Here is a 17,662-nt window from a genome sequence, read left to right as displayed (position 1 = left end):
TGATTGTTCCGCCATCCACTGTCCAACACAGCAGGATTGTCCATTGATGGGTGTAACCCATCAATTATTCCCCGTCGAGAACACACCGATGGCCATCGCTACTGAGATCCTGCACGTTAGACATATAATAGCTTGTAATCTGTCCAAAGCTCTGACATCTCTGGGCATCGTAGCAGCCACATGAGTTGCTATGGTGGTAGTTGTGGTATTGGTAAAATGGGGGACACATGTAACTGACTGCCATCTTGAGACTGGGTAAAGATGTCTCATACATAGGTATCATTACCTCATGTGAAGCTTGTGCACATGCTATACATGAATGCTGCGAGATGCAGTCAATATACCGGCTGTCATGATCCCGGTGTTCAGGAGACCGATGCCGAAAGCCGGTGAAATACCGGCACACAGAATCCCGACAACAACTGTGTGGGAATAGAACCTGTGACAAGCGAAGCAAGCAACCGGGCCCGATGCGTGGCAAGCACACTAGCTGCCAGGATTCTGGCAGATGGGATGCCTCTGTCGGTATAGTGACAGCCGGCATCCCGTCTGTCGGGATATCATATGTATCCCGGATGCTGCACGTATTAGTCTTTCCCAGCCACATTTAATCACCACTTTCTTGTCATTTTTGCGCACGGTACTCTTTACACATCACCTTTCAGATTTATATACGTATGACGTCTGTGTTCCTGAGGCCTAGGGAGAAATCAGCAGCTTTACAGTGAAGTACAGTTAGTCAGATTTTTTAAAATTTATTCAGTGTGAATATAATTACTTTAAGGACTCATTAAAAACATTCTAAACTGCCAGGGCTGATATCTATTTTTTTATGTAAAAGGTACCAGGTTACCACATAAATAATCATCTATATAACATGACTGTGAGTGGTATATTGGGCACATATATAAGAAGATGCCAGGTTGTGACTGAGCAGAATATCACAAAGCTGCGAGAAGGGAGAGGTTCTGTTCTGGTGCTGCATGTGGGATCTGTATCTCAGTTTCATTGGCGATCTTCCTAATGTAACTTTCCATTTTATAATGTTTTTTTGTTGTACGCTGAAACCTATGTTCTCTATTCTATATTGTTACATTTGTTATGGAAATGAATATGTTGACTGTACTATTCTAGGAACTATGATATTTTTATCTTTATATATGCGTACTCTCCCTGACAATCTTAGTAGAACAGTGTTATGCTTTCAGATATATATATATATATATATATATACATACATACACACAGTATATATATATATATATATATCTTCCTTCTTCCACACCTTCTCATGTTATATAGATTAGATTTGCATTCTTATAAGAAACCAGCAATAATAGCGATAATACTTCCTCCTTCCCAGCATTTTAATTTGGTTGCTAATAAGGTGGTTTACACAACTGCCATACTAACTTTTCAGATTTTTTTGTAAAGCACTATGTGAAGATTTCTATATTAAGCATTATGCATTAAACAAAAGCAATGCAATCCTATTACAGCTTGAGGCAGTGTATTAAGGATATGTATGTAGGTAGAGAGCGATGCAGCAAGAAGTGTAAGATACCTGAGTACTAAGGGGGTCATTCAGACCTGATCGTAGCAGCAATTTTGTTAGCAGATGGGCAAAACCATGTGCACTGCAGGGGGGGGGGGGGGGGCAGATATAATATGTGCAGAGAGAGTTAGATTTGGGTGGGGTGTGTTCAAACTGAAATCCAAATTGCAGTGTAAAAATAAAGCAGCCAGTATTTACCCTGCACAGAAACAATATAACCCACCCAAGTCTAACTCTCTCTGCAATTGTTATATCTGCCCCCACCCCCCTGCAGTACACATGGGGGGGTCATTCCGAGTTGATATCTAGCTACCGTTGTTCGCTGCGTAGCGATCAGTGAAAAAAAGTCTAATATGCGTATGCACCGCAATGTGCACGCGCGACCTACGGGTACGAAGAGCATCGTGGTTTAGCACAGGTTCTAGCGAAGCTTTCAGTCGCATGGCCGAACGCAGGAAGATTGACATGAAGTGGGCGTTTCTGGGTGACAACCGACCGTTTTCAGGGAGTGCTTAGAAAAACAGGCGTGGCTGGGCGAATGCTGGGCGGGTGTGTGACATCAAAAGCCGCCCCTCCGTCGTTAGAATCAACGCACAGGAAGAGTAACTACAGGGCTGATCTTGTTTTGTACAAAATGATTTTGCAGGTGCTCTGCTGCACAAGCGTTCGCACTTCTGCAAAGCGAATACACTCCCCAGTGGGCGGCAACAATGCGTTTGCACGGCTGCTAAAAACTGCTAGCGAGCGAACAACTCGGAATGACCCCCTAGGTTTTTCCCATCTGCTAACAAAATTGTTGATACGATCAGGTCTGAATTAGGTCCTCAGTATTTTAGCTAGAGGAGTAGTAAATACTAATGCATCTAACCCAAATTTGGTTTGAGACTCTGACAAATCCAGAATTGATCAGTCAAACTTGAATGACTAAAAGAATTCTGTATTTGTCTGCACCTGAAAATATGAATTATGTGCATAATTGGTTTTACATAAGCATAACTTTCTGCAACAAAGTTGCTTGTGCGCATAACAAAAATAGACACTCCTGTTATTCTGCAAAAATGTTATGTGTTCACATAGACGGAACATAGCATCAGTAACTGGTAATAATGCATAGTACAGTGGTTCCAAACTTTTTTGAATCACTGTGCCCTAGAGCAGAGCTGGCCAAACCAGTCCTCGAGATCTACCAACAGTTCACATTTTCCAGACCTCCTAGCTGGAGCACAGGTGTAGTAATTACTAATTAAGATGTGCTGCATTCATTCCTAACTGACAATTCTACAGATATCCAGGAGGCCTGGAAAACATGAACTGTTGGTAGATCTCGAGGACCGGTTTGGCCAGCCCTGCCCTAGAGCATCAGAATTTCTTTCATGGCATCTCTAAGCCAAAAGTTTTTCTTATTGAGAAATTTAGAAAGAAATATTAAGGGGTGTATTCAATTGATGTCGGATCCTTTCCGACGGAAAGGATCCGACATTTGAGTATTCAATTAGCGGCAGGATTTGGGCGTTCATGGCAATGCCAATCCGACTTTTTTTAACTGAACCTAATTTACTTAATTTAGGGGGGTAGTCAATTCAAGTCGGAATTGCCGACCTGTCGAAAAAATGGCAGGACCATTGAATAGGTCGGAGCACTATCCGACCTAAAAAAGTCGGAACCTGCTGTCTTTCCGACAAAATGGCAGTTCCGACTTGAATACCCCCTAAATTAAGTAAATTGTGTTTATATGTCATCCTTAAGTTCAGTTATGTAGGGAGGGACAAGATATGCCCCTGTCTGTCTACATATTTTGTGATTTGAAGCCAAAAGCATTGGTTTTGCCTATTACATTGGCCATAAATAAAGTCAATTATTCCTGTACCACCAAACCAGGGCATCCCTGCAAGTGTCCTGAGGCACCCCAGGGTGCCACGGCACACAGTTTGAGAACCACTGACATAGTAGTCGGTTATAAGGACCTGCTTCAATGCATAACAGTTTACAAGCACATTTAGTAGATACTGTAACTGATTGATGCATTTCAGCATTGCACAGCACATAGTAATTAAACAGTATATAAAGGTTTTTTTTTATATATAAGTACATATCTGCTTGCACCCACCTCTTAGACCAAATATCGCAGGTCGCAGCTGGGAGCCTGTCACGGGTGCTACCCAGTTGCGACCCGCGTCAGGCCCCTTTCACACCGCATTTGCCGGGTTGGTGACGTCACTGATGACACGGTGGGTGGCGGCACTTGGAGATCACCTGGTCTCCAAGCGCCGCCCGTACATTCACTGTAAATGGGAAGCCGGGTTGATGCAACCTGGCTACCATTTACACAGCAGAGTTTGCCGGGTTGAACATGTGTTCAACCCCGCAAACTAGCCAAGTTGGAATACCGGGTCACCCGACCCAGATTATCCCAACTCGGCCCTTTTACACCAACCAGCAACACGGGTTATGCACGTTCATGTGCAATAACCCGTGTTATATGCTGGCGGTGTAATAGGGGTATTATTAGTCTAGTACAAGCTAAACAAATGAAAGGACATGTCTGGTTGCTATGGGTTACACATGATATTATATAGACTTTTACAAGATTCTACTTACTTTAGACTTTTGAACCCAGCAAGACGTAGGACGTAGCAATAGAACACCTGGCTGGACTTTCTGTGATGGTAAAGCAGCCCCTTTATGTTGCCGCTGCGCTAATGCACTTAGCCCCTCACTGCCATGGTGTTTTAAGGGTATCCTAAGAGGCTGTTTAGAACCTCTTGTTATAGGGTTCCTCCAACAGCTGAGGGCATATGTATTCTTCCTTATAGGCCAATGTCATTCTTTTGTAATCTTTCATAGAAATCTATGGTTTGTTATATATTGAATGAAAAAAAGAAAAGAAAAAAAGTAAGCTAATATTATTCAACAAAATGTGTTGTCTGTTTATATTCAATGAAAAGTTGCATTTTTTCTGTGCAATAAATAATATTTCTAATAATGTAAAACTATTGTGTTTTTTTATTTATTTCTATAAGTATTGAAAAACAACTATTCTAGAGGTGTGTACACACGGAGCGATATGGGTCAGCGATTTTGACTGTATAGTCAAAATCACTAAGACCGTTAGTGCATATAGCTACGTGTGTAAACAGCGAGCTATAGCGATGCGCGTCCCCACCAGGCCGCTATCGCTGGGAAAAATAGACTGTGCAGGCAATTCAATTTTCACTGTCGCTGGAAAAGTATGAGATAGTGAAAACCACCCATAGCCAAATCGCCCATAGCCAAAATCGCTTGCGCAAAATCGCTGGTACAGATAGTCAAAATCGCCTACTGCCAGTTCAAGGTAAATCGCTCAGACAAAATCGCTCATAGTCAAAATCGCTCCGTGAGTACGGACCTTAAGGCTGGGTACACAATCTTGTGCATTCACACTTATCTAACACACGATATGTATGCCAAGAGACCCATTTGAATATGCCCGCCCAGTTGTGATGAGACGACATATTGCGGAGTCGGCGGGTCAGCTGCACACACAGACAGATGCACCAATATATATGCATGGTAAATTGGTGTCAGCTGTGCTACGTGGCCACCCTGATATGTCTGTGAAATACGTCCTTCACAGACATATCTTCTGTATACATGGACAGAAGCACTAAACATTGTGTCGTTCATCAGCTGTTTGAACGACATATCTCATACCGTGTACCCAGCCTAATGTGCCACATAATGGAACTAACATATCTAAAGAAGGTTAAAAAATGAATCCTGTTAAAATAAAATGTTTCATTTATCATTTAGTTTTTAATTAGCATTATTTAAGAATATTCAACACGCTTTTTTATGAATTATTCTTTATGGCATATTTATATAACACATTGGGGTATATTTACTAAGGTCCCGATTTTGACCGAGATGGTGTTTTTTCTTCAAAGTGTCATCTCGGGAATTTACTAAACTCAAATCTCTGCAGTGATGAGGGCATTCGTATTTTTTTGGAAGTCAAAGAAAAAAAATACGAATTAATACACCATCGGTCAAATACGACTGTTTTTTTATACAACTCGGTAATTTACTAAAAAGTGTATTTCACGAACACTGCCGGCAATAGCCAAACACTGCCGTGAAAAAATACAAATCGTAAAAAAAAGCAAATTTAAAACAGACCTGCTTTTTTTTACCGTGTTCTGATAGACATGCACGGATCCATGAGATCCGTGCATGTTTATCAGTGGGAAGGGGTGGGAAAGTGTTAAATTTTCTGGAAAAAAATGCGTGGGGTCCCCCCTCCTAAGCAAAACCAGCCTCGGGCTCTTTGAGCCGGACCTGGTTGAAAAAATATGGGGGAAAAATTTCAGGGGTTCCCCCATATTTAATCAACCAGCACCGGGCTCTGCGCCTGGTCCTGGTTCCAAAAATACGGGGGACAAAAAGCGTAGGGGTCCCCCGTATTTTTGAAACCAGCACCGGGCTCCACTAGCCAGGTACATAATGCCACAGCCGGGGGACACTTTTATCTAGGTCCCTGCGGCCCTGGCATTACATACCCAACTAGTCACCCCTGGCCGGGGTACCCTGGAGGAGTGGGAACCCCTTAAATCAAGGGGTCCCCCCCTCCAGCCACCCAAGGGCCAGGGGTGAAGCCCGAGGCTGTACCCCCCATCCAAGGGCGGCGGATGGGGGGCTGATAGCCTTTTGAAAAAAATGTGAATATTGTTTTTAGTAGCAGTACTACAAGTCCCAGCAAGCCTCCCCCGCAAGCTGGTACTTGGTGAAACCACAAGTACCAGCATGCGGTGGAAAACCGGGCCCGCTTGTACCTGTAGTACTACTACTAAAAAATACCCCCAAAAAAACAGGACACACACCGTGACAGTATAAGTTTATTACATACGTGCACACCTCCAAACATACATACTTACCTATGTTCACACGAGGCTCGGTCCTCTTCTCCATGTAGAATCCTAGGGGTACCTGTGAAAAAAATTATACTCACATAATCCAGTGTACCTTCTGTTCTTTGTATAATCCACGTACTTGGCAAAACAAAAAAACGGAAACCCGACCACTCACTGAAAGGGGTCCCATGTTTACACATGGGACCCCTTTCCCCGACTGCCAGGACCCCCCCTGACTCCTGTCAAAGAGGGTCCCTTCAGCCAATCAGGGAGCGCCACGTCGTGGCACTCTCCTGATTGGCTGTGTGCTCCTGTAGTGTCTGTCAGGCTGCACACGGCAGAGATACAATGTTGCGCCTATGTGCTCCATTGTATCCAATGGTGGGAACTTTGCGGTCAGCGGTTGACCGAAAGTAACCTCACCGCTGACCGCAAAACCCGCCGAGGTCCTGGAAAAAATCCCAGATAAGTGCCCTGTTTTTGCTCTCATGGCTGTGAAAAACACATAGGTCTGGGAAGTTATCCCGAATCCTATGTGTTTTCACCCAAAAACAGGACATTTTTTGGCCCAAAAAAATGGCTCTATTTGGATTGCCCGCAAATAACATCGGGCAAACAGCCCTTTTTCTTCAGGGCTAATCGAATTCCCCCCAACGTGTGTTTACGTAACGGTTTATGGGACACACAAATCAGGTCCAATACTGAAACTAATACAAAACCATTGACAAGGTTCTATATAAATATAGAGAATGAGAACAAAAGTAAACACATGACATGTGTCAGACACAATAGTGCTCACAATACTGTGGTAGGGAGAACCAGCACTGTCATGTGGCGACAAGCACTGAAATACCCAGGATCAGAGTATAGGAACAAACTGAAGTCCAACACCAAGAAACAACAAAGGACTCATCAGGAGCTCAGCTAAACCGTCCTGAGCAGGAAGCTATAACTAGCACAGGAGACCTGGCAAAACAGCTATTTAAAGGCTGGATGACCAATGAAATGAAGTCTGAATGCCACAACCTGCAGCACCTGAGAGACAGACCAGCAGAAAATAGAAGCAGCCTGAGTATCCCAGGCAACCTGCACAGGAGTCTGGCTGTTTATAACACCATCCAATAAACTCTTAATTGACTGCAGAGTTGTGAATATGTGACCACTATAGAATTAAGCAGTTATTTAGAAAAAATTCAGTTATTCTATCATTGTGGTCGGTAGAGGCAAAACCCAGTTTGTTGGGTTGGATAAACGTACCCCACACGCCGGGTTTTGTTTTTAATATAATTTATATTTAAAAAATCAGCAGGCTTAATTGCTACCCCAGAATTTTATGCAATTAAAATTAGCATTAAACTATATAAGGGATGAGATGCTTTGCCACTAGTTTATCACAGGTTGCTGACTTTTATTTTCAATTTCTGCTGTTCCTGAGATACCATAAACCCCCCCCCAAAAACACCCCCCCCCCAACACATTATGTTATATTGATAGGGAATATTAATTGGAAGGATTTTACTTCTTTATAACATGTTATGTATAAGCACTATACAGTATACACCAACATCACTAAAAGCGATGGAACAATATCGAACACTAGATGAAGTACCCGAGAGAAACAGATTTAAATAACATGAATAGCATCTGCAGAGGCCAATTACAAAGACTTAAACCAGGAATATATTTACACAACACTACAGTCTTATTTAAAACTATATTGCACTAGTTACCAGCCCATGAAAATGATGGAACAACATAACAGCAATGTCAGCACCGTGGCTGTGCATGCTCGAAGGGAGCAACACTGGAATTGCTCCGCCAGGTGCTATCTAGTGGCCACTGGCGCACAAAACACTTTTGAAATGCAAATTCCCCCCATAGATGGGGGTAATTCCAAGTTAATCGCAGCAGGATTTTTGATAGCAATTGGGCAAAACCATGTGCACTGCAGGGGGGACAGATATAACATGTGCAGAGAGAGTTAGATTTGGGTGGGGTGTGTTCAATCTGCAATCTAATTTGCAGTGTAAAAATAAAGCAGCCAGTATTTACCCTGCACAGAAATAAAATAACCCACCCAAATCCAGTGGCGTGCGGTGAGGTCAGTGGCTGGTGAGGCACTGCAGCCATAATGTCCACCGCGTCCCTCTGATGACCCCTACTACCGCTGAGCCGATGCCTGCTACCACCCCCAAGCTTATGCCCACTACCTCCGCCACTAATGGCTGCTGCCCACACCAATGGCCGCTGCCTCCACTAATGTCCTACAAATTGCCACCATCAACCACCTCGGCTCCCCTGCCGCTAATTTGCATCTCAGTCCAATTAATAAAAAATATAATTGGTGCACACCCCCGTCCTGCTGCCCAATCACATAAGACTCAGTGACAGGGGCGTGCTAGCATATGGACCGACAGCCAGAGGCATAACAAAGATAAAAAAAGAGGGAGGAGGAGGCGAGGGAGGAGAAGGAGGAGGATGGGGAGAGGGAGGAGGAGGAGAGGGAGAGGGAAGAGGAGAGGGAGAGGAAGGAGGAGAGGGAGGGGGGGAGGAGGAGAAGAGGAGAGGGAGAGGAGGAGGAGGACAGAGAGAGGGGGAGGAGGAGGAGGAGAGGGGGGAGGAAGAGGAGAGGGAGAGGGGGGAGGAGGAGGAGAGGGAGAGGGGGGAGGAGGAGGGGGAGAGGGGGGAGGAGGAGAGGGGGGAGGAGAGGGAGAGGAGGAGGAGAGGAGGAGGAGGAGGAGAGGGAGAGGCGGGAGGAGAGGGAGAGGCGGGAGGAGGAGGAGAGGGGGGAGGAGGAGGAGGAGAGGGAGAGAAGGAAGAGGAGGAGAGGGGGAGGAGGTTGAGAGGGGGGGGAGGAGGTGGAGAGGGGGGGAGGAGGAGGAGAGGGAGGGGGGGAGGAGGAGGAGAGGGAGGGGAGGAGGAGGAGAGGGAGGGGGGGAGGAGGAGGAGAGGGAGGAGGAGGAGGAGGGGAGGAGGAGAGGGAGGAGGGGAGGAGGAGGAGAGGGAGAGGAGGAGGAGGAGAGGGAGGAGGAGGGAGGGAGGAGGAGAGGGAGGAGGGGGGAGGAGGAGGAGAGGGAGGAGGGGGGAGGAGGAGGAGGAGAGGGGGGGGGGGAGGATGAGAGGGAGAGGAGGAGGAGGAGAGGAGGAGGAGGAGGGAGAGAGGAGGAGGAGAGGGATAGGAGGGAGAGGAGGAGGAGAGGGAGAGGGGGGAGAGGAGGAGAGGGGGGAGAGGAGGAGAGGGAGAGGGGGGAGGAGAGGGGGAGGAGGGAGAGGGGGGAGAGGAGGAGGAGGGGGAGAGGAAGAGGGGGGAGAGGAGGAGAGGGAGAGGGGGGAGAGGGAGAGGAGGAGAGGGAGGAGGGGGGGGGGGAGGAGGAGGAGAGGGGGGGGGAGGAGAGGGAGAGGAGGAGGAGGAGGAGGGAGAGGAGGGAGAGAGGAGGAGGAGAGGGATAGGAGGGAGAGGAGGAGGAGAGGGAGAGGAGGAGAGGGAGAGGGGGGAGAGGAGGAGAGGGAGAGGGGGAGGAGGGAGAGGGGGGAGAGGAGGAGGAAGAGAAGAAGAAGAAGAATAACGGAGTGTGCCAATGGAATGTGAACCTGTTGCGCAGATCCACCATCGGGTCAGCTGCGTGTTGCTCCCCGAAGGTAAAGGGTCCTCTGAATTCCAACCAGCGTCCACCAGGTCAGTAGCAGGGAGCTACAAGGAGACATACACAGGGGTAAGGGGTGTACAGGTTGTCATACACACAGGGGTAGGGGATACAGGTTGCCATACACTGGGGAAAGGGGCACAAGGTGTAATGCACACATACACAAGAGTAGAGGGGTACAGGGTGTCACATACACACAGAGAGGTATGGAGATACAGGGTGTCTCTCACACACACACAGGGGTAGGGGGATACAATGTGTCACACCCACAAATACAGGAGTAGGGGGGGTACAGAGTGTCACACACACATGGGTATAGGGGTAAAGGGTGTCACAAACACACACAGGGGTAAGGGAGTACAGGGTGTCTCACACACACACACACACACACACACACACACACACACACACACACACACACGCATGGGTAGGGGGGGTACAGGGTGTCACACACACATGGATAGTGGGGGGGGTACAGGTTATCACACACACATGGATAAGGGGGTATGGGTGTCACACACACACACACACACACACACACACACACACACACACACACACGCATGGGTAGGGGGGGTACAGGGTATTACACACACATGGGTAGGGGGGGTACAGGGTATCACACACACACATGGGTAGGGGGGGTACAGGGTATCACACACACATGGGTAGGGGGGGTACAGGGTATCACACATACATGGGTAGGGGGGGTACAGGGTATCACACACACATGGGTAGGGGGGGTACAGGGTATCACACACACATGGGTAGGGGGGTACAGGGCTCCTCGGGCACTCACCACTTGAGCTCCAATCCACCTCAGGTGATTCACTTCATCAAGGCAACAGGAGCCGCGGCGCCCACCATCCTCTAGCAGCAGATGACCCCCGGCTCCCTCCCTCCTCCAGCATCCATGACCCCCGGCGCCTTCCCACCTCCAGCAGCTGATGGCCCCCGGCGCCCTCCCTTCTGCAGCACGTCGTCAAGGCCACAGTAGCCGCAGCGCCACAGTCCTCTAGTAGCCGATGACCCCCGGCGCCCTCGCTCCTCCAGCAGCTGATGGCCCCCGGCGCCCTCCCTCCTACAGCGCGTCGCCAAGGCCACAGGAGCCACGGCGCCCACCGTCCTCTAGCAGCCGGGGGTCATCGGCTGCTAGAGGAGGGTGGGCGCTGCGGCTCCTGTGGCCTTGGCGACGTGTACAGCTTTCCGGCTCACCAGACCCGTCCTTGTTGTATGTCCCCGCGGCATGGCTATTTCTTTTGGGGGACATTTTAGTGTGGATGGGATGCTGTCCCTGGAAACAGCCGGCTGCTCCTCCTCTTCTGGACCTGCCCCACACACACTCGTTACGCCACTGCTGTCAACACGCGAAGCGGCACTTCTAGAGGTGCCGCTTATAGGTTTTTTTTTAATGGGCTATTACTGCCCAATGCTTGGCCCCGCCCCCCTCTTCCGGCCCCTCATCATTGATAGCGGGAGGCACCGAGAGCGGTGCCTCTACAACACATGTAAAATAGTTTTTAGTAGGTAAAAATTTAATAAAATAATATTATGGCAAAAGTATATACTTATGACACAGAATATGTGTCATAAGTATCTTCTTTGTATTATTTTATTCATTATTGACAGGGGAGGCACTGCCTCCCCTGCCTCCCCTGACTCCACGTCCCTGCCCAAATCTAACTCTCTCTGCACGTTATATCTGCCTCCCCTGCAGTGCACATGGTTTTGCCCAATTGCTATCAAAAATCCTGCTGCGATTAACTTGGAATTACCCCCAATGTGAGGAGTAGTGTTAGCCTTTTATAGGAACCTTCCTACAGGCAATCAATTTGGTCATGAAAATAAGTCTATATATAACCTCACTTTCATATCCACATTGATTGCCTATTGGATATATGGAATGGTGACGGGCATACCCATCCTAAAGAGTGTAACAATGATGGCTCAGTCAACAGGCTCAGTCTTCCATTCCATTCTCTCTGCAAACCTCTCTGATGCAGTACTGCCTGCATCGTTGTAATGTCACTCTTTTAACTATAAAAAGTTCTAGTCAGGAGTGGACGAGGCCCTTAACCTTCAACAGCCCAATAGAGTCTGATTTAGAGTATTAAGCAAATATAGTTAAGGAACCACATCAATCTCTGTGCCCACTATTGTAAGTGTAATATCCCACTCAGGTAAGTACTAAAGATAGGTGTTGGAAGGTAAGTGTGCTTTTATAACTTACAGGTAAGTACTCAGTTACTATAGAGGTACCTTGTCTCTTCTTGACTCTACAGGTCTCCTTAGGACTCCACTCTTCCCAAAGGGGCACAGAAGGATTCAACAATAAGAACTTCTTTGAAGCTTTTTCCACACAGTGTATTTATTAACTGATGTCCTCTACTAAGGACTCCGCAACATAAAGAGCTCACAATAACAATATGTCATTGAATAGCATTACATTACAACGATGCAGTAAAATTTGCGCACCTAAAAACAATAAACGAGTTGTATTGCTCTGGAACTCTGTGTCACTGCGTATTCCTTTACCTGGTTCCGCTAGAGAATTTTAGGCTGAAAAGGTTAGTACAAGGCCTGTTAGATTAATACAACACTATAGCCACAGAACAAAATGTAAGTTGCTCAAATCAATTAGGAAATACAGTTCAGGTGCATGAAAGGGAGGGGGTAGTCTGAGCTAAAAATACATTGGGGATAAACCCATGGTGTCCCCCAGCACACCGAGCTGTGCCTGTACCAAGACATGAAAGACTATATATATATATATATATATATATATATATATATATATATATACATATAATACAAATCCAGAGGTCTTAGTTACATAATAATATTATTATTATTATTAATATTAATATTAGTACCTGGGGCGGGTCTGGGGTGCGGTTCCCCCTGGATTGGTGGGGCTGGGCTGCTTTGGGGTAGCACACTGCGAGATCTTATTTAGCACCCCCTTAACACATTTATTAATCCTTCTGGTCTTTTAATTACACTTTCACTAGTATATTAATTTTTGCATATAGATTTTGTTTTTCTTTATTAACACATACTAACACTTTACCTTCTCGCGTTGTGCTGCCCTGGGGTTAGCTGGCCTTTGCCGGTTTGTGGGGCTCTACACCCCAGGCCCAGACCTAGAGTTAGGGACCACCAGCATTAGAGGAGCCTTGTCGGGCCTGGTGGCTTATCATACGTTTGCAAACTATGTAACTAAGACCTCTGGATTTCTATTATATGTATGTATGTGTATATATATATATATATATATATATAGAGAGAGAGAGAGAGAGAGAGAGAGTCTTTCTTGTCTTGGTACAGGTACAGCTCGGTGTGCTGGGGGACACCAGGGGTTTATCCCCAATGTATTTCTAACACTATAGCCACGACTGTATTTGTCATGCAATGCTCACACTGGTCACCTTATCAATCAACATTAACTTAGACGGCAATATAATAATTAATCAAATTTATGATACAGTAACAATATCACAGTCTTTCAGGGTACCCCTTCTACCACGTTGGTGCACATGTGAAGAATCCTGTAGGACGCTAAGAAAGCCTGGCTACAGTATGACTCTATTAAATGAGTATTGTTTCCCTCTGAAATAGTTCCCTGTTATGAGTCTCCTGAGAGTTAAACAACACTAACTATGCTTCCGCAATTTCTCTTTCCTTGTATAAATCCACAGGGATTGCAGGGATCAATGCGCTCCAGCAATAATATTTAACGGATGTAGCAATACGACAGTTTATAATCCTCAGCGGTGCAAGTGGGCGGGTATGGCGTACCCTTAAGAATTTAGCCGTGGGTACTCCGTACCCACGGCCGCCGGGCCGCCGCTCCTCGTTGCTCCCTCCCTCCACTGCTCACCACCGCTGCTGCGAGGGGAGGAGAGCGCAGCGTTAGCCTCTCCTGCCCCTCAGTGTCTTCCTTCAATTCAGCGCCGATCCGTGAGCCAATCAGAGCTTGCGGACCAGCAGCCAAGGCTGCTGGACCGTGAGCTTTGATTGGCTCACGGATCGGCGCTGAATTGAAAGAAGACACCCGCACCGCCGCTGAAGACTGAGGGGCAGGAGAGGCGCAGGCTGCGCTCTCCCCCCCCCCCCCCCCATACGCACACACAGGACAGCAGCAGCGGTGAGTGGAAGGGGGGGAATGTATACCTGCCACTGAGGGCATATCTGGCACTGTGGGTATATCTGGCACTGGGGAGACATGTGTATCTGGCACTGGAGGCATATCTGGCACTGCGGGGACATGTGTATCTGGCACTGGGGGCATATCTGGCACTGGGGGGGCATGTGTATCTGGCACTGGGGGCATATCTGGCACTGGGGGACATGTGTATCTGGCACTGGGGGCATATCTGACACTGAGGGCATATCTGGCACTGTGGGGGAATTTCTGTATCTGGCACTGTGGGGCAATGTATATCTGACACAGTGGGGGCATTTGTGTATCTGGCACTGTGAGGCAATGTATATCTGGCACTCTGGGGGCATTTGTGTAGCTGGCACTGTGGGGCAATGTGTATCTGGCACTATTGGGGTCATATGTGTATCTGCCCCTCCCCCATATGTGTATCACGCCCCCATTTTCATTGGCCATGCCCCATGTGGCATTTGGCCACACCCATTTTTTGGCGCGCGCACACAGTACCTATAAGACATATTTTCTACTTTTACCACTGATAATCCTGCACTATCTCTGCCGGTTCACTGAGATAGCAGAAAAGTGAGTACTTACGTAGCGATCTCCTAACAGCGGTAAGTGCTGCTCCTCATAAGAATGTATAAATATTAGAGGTTTATTAAAAGTTCAGTGACTGTTAGTAGCAACCTCAGGTTCCTGACTGACTCTTTAAGTAATTGAGCAGATAGGAGTGGCTGAAGATAAAGGACCAATACAAATCGCCTCTATTAGTGCAGGCTGCTAAGGAAATAATTGGAGGTCTGCAGATGTTATATATCTGACATAGGCTGTAATCTTTGAATTACTACTTCTGCAGTCTGCCTGTCTTACTGTCTCCATGCTGTGGTTGTGAACTGGAGACACTATCACTTCTTTACAGCCTAGTTATTGGCAGGGACTCCTGTCTGTAATAATAAATAAGCTGGCTTGGATAGCTTTATAAATCAATAGGTGGTTAATTAATGTCTCTCTTATGCACTAAGTAGAGATGTGCACCGGAATTTTTTTTGTGTTTTGTGTTTTGGTTTTGGATTCGGTTCCGCTGCCTTGTTTTGGATTTGGATGCGTTTGGGCAAAACCTCCCTGAATTTTTTTTGTCGGATTCGGGTGTTTTTAAAAAAAAAAAAAAACCTCAAAAACAGCTTAAATCATAGAATTTGGGGGTAAATTTGATCCCATAGTATCATTTCAGCGATAGGGTCTGCCACACGACTGTGGCTGAAATGACTGGTTGGTTTGGGCCCCCACCAAAAAAGAAGCAATCAATCTCTCCTTGCACAAACTAGCTCTACAGCGGCAAGATGTCCACCTCCTCCTCATCATCCGATTCATCACCCCTTTCACTGTGTACATCCCCCTCCTCACAGAGTATTAATTCGTCCCCACTGGAATCCTCCATCTCAGGTCCCTGTGTACTTTCTGGAGGCAATTGCTGGTGAATGTCTCCACAGAGGAATTGGTTATAATTAATTTTGATGAACATCATCTTCTCCACATTTTGTGGAAGTAACCTTGTACGCCGATCGCTGACAAGGTGACCGGCTGCACTAAACACTCTTTCGGAGTACACACTGGAGGGGGGGCAACTTAGGTAAAATAAAGCCAGTTTATGCAAGGGCCTCCAAATTGCCTCTTTTTCCTGCCAGTATACGTACGGACTGTCTGACGTGCCTACTTGGATGCTGTCACTCATATAATCCTCCACCATTCTTTCAATGGTGACAGAATCATATGCAGTGACAGTGGACGACATGTCAGTAATCGTTGGCAGGTCCTTCAGTTCGGAGCAGATGTCAGCACTCGCTCTAGACTTCCCTGCATCACCGCCAGCGGGTGGGCTCGGAATTCTTAGCCTTTTCCTCGCAGCCCCAGTTGCGGGAGAATGTGAAGGAGGAGCTGTTGACGGGTCACGTTCCGCTTGACTTGACAAGTGTCTCACCAGCAGGTCTTTGAACCTCTGCAGACTTGTGTCTGCCGGAAAGAGAGATACAACGTAGGCTTTAAACCTAGGATTGAGCACGGTGGCCAAAATGTAGTGCTCTGATTTCAACAGATTGACCACCCGTGAATCCTGGTTGAGTGAAATGAAGGGCTCCATCCACAAGTCCCACATGCCTAGCGGAATCGCTCCATTTTAGCTCCTCCTTCAATCTCTCCAGCTGCTTCTGTAAAAGCCTGATGAGGGGAATGACCTGACTCAGGCTGGCAGTGTCTGAACTGACTTCACGTGTGGCAAGTTCAAAGGGTTGCAGAACCTTGCATAACATTGAAATCATTCTCTACTGCGCTTGAGTCAGGTGCATTCCCCCTCCTTTGCCTATATCGTAGGCAGATGTATAGGCTTGAATGGCCTTTTGCTGCTCCTCCATCCTCTGAAGCATATAGAGGGTTGAATTCCACCTCGTTACCACCTCTTGCTTCAGATGATGGCGGGACAGGTTCAGGAGTGTTTGCTGGTGCTCCAGTCTTCGGCACGCAGTGGCTGAATGCCGAAAGTGGCCCGCAATTCTTCGGGCCACTGACAGCATCTCTTGCACGCCCCTGTCATTTTTTAAATAATTCTGCACCACCAAATTCAATGTATGTGCAAAACATGGGATGTGTTGGAATTTGCCCACATGTAATGCATGCACAATATTGGTGGCGTTGTCCTATGTCACAAATCCCCAGGAGAGTCCAAGTGGGCTAAGCCATTCTGTGATGATGTTCCTCACTTTCCGTAAGAGGTTGTCAGCTGTGTGCCTCTTATGGAAAGCGGTGATACAAAGCGTAGCCTGCCTAGGAATGAGTTGGCGTTTGCGAGATGCTGCTACTGGTGCCGCCGCTGCTGTTCTTGCTGCGGGAGGCAATACATCTACCCAGTGGGCTGTCACAGTCATATAGTCCTGAGTCTGCCCTGCTCCACTTGTCCACATGTCCGTGGTTAAGTGGACATTGGGTACAACTGCATTTTTTAGGACACTGGTGAGTCTTTTTCTGATGTCTGTGTACATTCTCAGTATCGCCTGCCTAGAGAAGTGGAACCTAGATGGTATTTGGTAACGGGGACACACTACCTCAAGAAATTCTCTAATTGCCTGTGAACTAACGGCGGATACCGGACGCACGTCTAACACCAACACAGCTGCCAAGGCCTGAGTTATCCGCTTTCAAACAGGATGACTGCTGTGATATTTCATCTTCCTCGCAAAGGACTGTTGGACAGTCAATTGCTTACTGGAAGTAGTACAAGTGGTCTTCCGACTTCCCCTCTGGGATGATGACCGACTCCCAGCAGCAACAACAGAAGAGCCAGGAGCAGTAGGCGTTACACTCAAGGATCCATCGGAGGAATCCCAGGCAGGAGAGGACTCGTCAGACTTTCCAGTGACATGGC

Source organism: Pseudophryne corroboree, chromosome 1, assembly GCF_028390025.1.
Source record: "Pseudophryne corroboree isolate aPseCor3 chromosome 1, aPseCor3.hap2, whole genome shotgun sequence".
Classification (NCBI taxonomy): Eukaryota; Metazoa; Chordata; class Amphibia; order Anura; family Myobatrachidae; genus Pseudophryne; species Pseudophryne corroboree.
Note: the sequence above shows the minus strand (reverse complement) of the source record.